Source organism: Oncorhynchus kisutch, unplaced genomic scaffold (genome assembly GCF_002021735.2).
Source record: "Oncorhynchus kisutch isolate 150728-3 unplaced genomic scaffold, Okis_V2 scaffold1591, whole genome shotgun sequence".
Taxonomy (NCBI): Eukaryota; Metazoa; Chordata; class Actinopteri; order Salmoniformes; family Salmonidae; genus Oncorhynchus; species Oncorhynchus kisutch.
Window position 1 is genome coordinate 46,385 of NW_022263536.1, and position 4,538 is coordinate 50,922.

A 4,538-nucleotide genomic window follows, 5' to 3' on the forward strand; every position below is an offset into this window, starting at 1 on the left:
TAGACTCTGCCACTTGTTCCCTTCAACTGCTTGCGTTCCCCTATTATCAAGGGCTTAGTTCCTCTATAGGCTACAGTGCAGATACTTCACATGCAGAGTACAACAACAAATAACAGAGGGCCTGTTACCACACCCTATAGGCTAGGAGTTGAACTTGGACCACAATGACATTGGTAGTAATTAGCCTGCAGCATAAATGACAGTGGAAATGGAAGTGCGACACATAGAGGAAAAGTCCTAATCCTAATCAAATAGACACATTTTTTTATTTATTTTTTTATTTCACCTTTATTTAACCAGGTAGGCAAGTTGAGAACAACTTCTCATTTACAATTGCGACCTAGCCAAGATAAAGCAAAGCAGTTTGACACATACAACGACACAGACTTACACATGGAGTAAAACAAACATACAGTCAATAATACAGTATAAACAAGTCTATATACCATGTGAGCAAATGAGGTGAGATAAGGGAGGTAAAGGTCAAAAAAGGCCATGGTGGCAAAGTAAATACAATATAGCAAGTCAAACACTGGAATGGTAGATTTGCAAATGGAACAAATGTCCAAAGTAGCAATAAAAATAATGGGGTGCAAAGGAGCTAAATTAATTCATTCATTAAATACAGTAGGGAAAGAGGTAGTTGTTTGGCCTAAATTATAGGTGGGCTATGTACAGGTGCAGTAATCTGTGAGCTGCTCTGACAGTTGGTGCTTAAAGCTAGTGAGGGAGATAAGTGTTTCCAGTTTCACAGATTTTTCTACTTCCTTCCAGTCATTGGCAGCAGAGAACTGGAAGGAAGGAGAGGCGGCCAAAGAAAGATTTGGTTTTGGGGGTGACTAGAGAGATATACATACACCTGTTTAGCAGAAATGCTTGTGTTACTAGCTCCAACAGCACAGTCAAGTCTAACAAGTAAGATCGAACCATGTTCCAACATTCCACACAATACACCCAAATGGAATTGGAATACATCAATATATGGACGAGCCATGTCAGACAGTCCGTAGACTAACATACCTTACAATACAATACTTTATATATCCACATGACATGAGCTATGCAAACGACCTCCACGTTAGGAATGTGCCCAGTGATATCTAACAAAAACACACATGGCAAGACAGGAAGGAAGACATGCAGAAGTGCTCATGAAGAGGACACGAAGAAGACCGGAATCATCTCCAAGTGAACAATGTCAAAGGAATAGGTCAAGTCATATAGATAGGGAGGCATTTCACCGCCACCCACTGGACCACAAGTCATTTAGCCAACACTGGCTCATCATTCAAGCCACATAGGGAGGGATCTTAACACCACCTGCTGGATCAGAAGTGCCACTCACAATGGCCACACAGAGCATTTCTCCCTCAACCTGATGCAATTGTCACAACAAGTACGTGGTCAAAATCAAACATTAACTACCAACAGATCATCAAATAGGCAAACACATGCTCATGTAGAGTACCTCAAATTATACAGTTACTTTGTCACCAAACCTAATCTGTCATTCATCTACAAATACATGCTCTTCTAAAGCCACAATGCAATGTTCACATGGTAGATTTCAGTTCTTACAATCTATGTCACTATTACTTCATTTGACTGCTCTTAAATCATATTCACTTAACCCTTTTGTTCACCTGCTGATTTTCTGCTGGTTTGTCTCTTGCAGATTTGGACATCATGTGAATGTATGTTTCTCAAGTATCAAAAGAGGGTAAGTTACATTGACCTACTTTATGAAAAACGGAATGCTACTTTTCTCTCTAGCCTAGTGCACTCTTTATCTGTAAGCTCTCCTACTGGTGTAGGTAGCTCCAAAAAAAAAGCTCCAGATGCCATTACCCCATGTAGCCTATAGAACTTTATCTCGACGACCACATTTTACACCAATGCACCCCGAGAATCGGTTGGTGGTCGGGAATCAAGTGGATGATTCTGGGACCAATTACAGGAGGGGGTCTGTCTGTTGGATGAGGGGTGTACTGAACTGTGCCTATAGCATGTCAAGAATCCCTCCAACGGGAAATAGGCTTTGGCAAATGGCCAGGGGCGCTGTCCTTTTCAGCACCACGGAGCTCCGCTATTACCTGTCTCATGAGTGAAGATGCAACAGCAGACAATTCCTGCTCTTTGGTCCGGCAATTACACACTTTAGCCGTGTCATTGCTGCATTTAACTGGCAGCCTGTATTTAGGGCCTTTACTTTGTCTTATCATTTCGATTCCTCAGCAAATCTTCTTTTAAAAATGAACTAAATCCCACATCAGAAGTCGACTTCAAATCACGTCAAGGACACACGACTCGACTCAACGGAAGTCAGTAGTATCAAATATTCTCCACTGTGAAGGTGTCATGTGCTGAGCCATTTAGTTCCTTATGAAGCCTATTTACGAAGCCAATACAGCAATCAACACGTACCTGCCCGCATTGCTGATTGCTATTTTGTAATTGGTCAACTACTAATAGGGCAATCATCCCGGCTGCTTGTGTCCTGTTTCGTAACAGCTCTTTTGCAAGCCCTTGATGATTACATCTATTGATTCCTGCCGTCCTGATACCTTTTCTCTTCATTCTCTTAAGGGATCTCGGATCTAGTCTAAAGGACTAACAATGGGTATGGCATTGGAATATTCAATCGCACACTGAATTCATCCCACTAAATACATTCCTTTCATTTCTCCATTTATTCCACCATATCGAAACAACTACCTATGCACTCACACAAACAAGCACAAAAGGGCGACTTAATAATATCACGTCTAATTGGGTGGCCTACAACATTTCCTGTACCTTCAACCAAAACGTTGGTACCACTTTTTTCGACCACCTTTCACTTGCGCTGGACAGAGATATATCATTTGACTTTCAATAGCTTAGTCAGTCGCATGAATTATGGGGTGCACACAGCTAACGTTGTAATGATCGGATCAAAACATGGATTTTTTGGGCCATCGAGGAATGTCACATGGCCCAGAAATGATTGAATGGCCATTTTCACAAAGGAAAAGACAGTACTATGCATGTTACATTCCAAGAGCAATTGGATTCGAAAAAACAACAACGTACCCCACTTGGGGACCCGAGGACCGAGTTTGGGAAACACTGGCCCTGAAGATCAAATACCAATAGGGAGCAACTATGACGTGCTCACACGCTGACAGTACCCGCGTTTAACCACTAGATGGCCTCCGTGCTCCACGGTAAAACTTTTCCCTCTCATCAGCGGCACTGCAACATGGGACTTTCAAAGTCAGTTGTTCTTAGCTACATAGTGACCATTTCGCCACTTTTGCCCTATATCATTACTATCACTCATTACTGCTACTGTATTTTCCCCTCTTCTACTCTAGGCTACATCTAATCACATATAGAGAGCGTTATTGAAACGACTCAAGTCCGTTAAGAACAAACTCTATTTACAATCACGGCCGGTGGTGATACAGCTGGAATCGAACCACGGTCTGTAGGGACTCGAGAGCAGGGAAAACTGTGGGAAAGGGGCGTGTACAAATGGAACAATTGTGCCTTTGACTGAAATATGGAGGTGGCTCTTAAAAGAGCCTTTGGGGGATTTTGGAGATCAGGTCATCGTTTATGCGCGCTCTCCGCGAATACGACGGGCCAGCTGGATGTCCTGGGCATGATGGTCACCCTCTTGGCGTGGATGGCGCACAGGTTGGTGTCCTCGAACAGGCCGACCAGGTAAGCCTCGCTTGCTTCTGCAGGGCCATCACTGCGGAACTCTGGAAGCGCAGGTCGGTCTTAAAGTCCTGGGCAATTTCTCGCAACAGGCGCTGGAAAGGCAGTTTGCGGATCAGCAGCTCAGTGGACTTCTGGTAACGACGGATCTCTCTAAGAGCCACGGTGCCGGGCCTGTAACGGTGAGGCTTCTTCACGCCGACGGTGGCCGGGGCGCTCTTGCGCGCAAGCCTTGGTGGCGAGCTGCTTCCTGGGTGCTTTGCCACGGTGGATTTGCGAGCGGTTTGCTTGGTTCTGGCCATGGCGATAGCTAGCTTCCTTCTTTCACAGTCGGAGTATAGCCTCCAAATGCCTATGTGAAGTTTATAAAGCCGGCAGCGGCGTCTGCTGATTGGTCACCATCTCCGCAACGCCCTGATTGGCCCGTTGCGGAGGCATCCTCCGCCGCCCATGGACGGGAGGCTCGGCCTCTCCGTGCCGCCCCAAAATGCAAACCCTCCCTCGCCGAGGCGCGCTTGGGTCTTTTGTTAGGGCCGCGAGCAAAGTTACTCTTACGCGCAATAATGCTCTCTCATTCTAGCCTAGTACTTGTTATTCTTCATTTAGGCCTCATGTGGGCACTGATACTGTGCCGTGTTATGTGTGTATCTAACAACGCGCCAAATAGTGGCCAGGCATACAAAGGACACTTTGCGCTTTTGCTGAGCTAGGTGTTGGCTCTTAAAAGAGCTTTGGGGGTTGAGTAGTCAAGTTGCAGCCGCACCGCGATTTACTTGGCTTGACGGCCTTCTCAGTCTTCTTGGGGAGCAGCACTGCCTGGATGTTGGGCCAGA

General features: G+C 45.3%; 1 pseudogene; it reads right to left on the reverse strand.

Moving 5' to 3' along the window:
- Positions 1-3,598: 3,598 nt before the first annotated feature.
- On the reverse strand, positions 3,599-4,108 carry LOC116366878 (histone H3.3-like; annotated as a pseudogene).
- Positions 4,109-4,538: the final 430 nt, after the last annotated feature.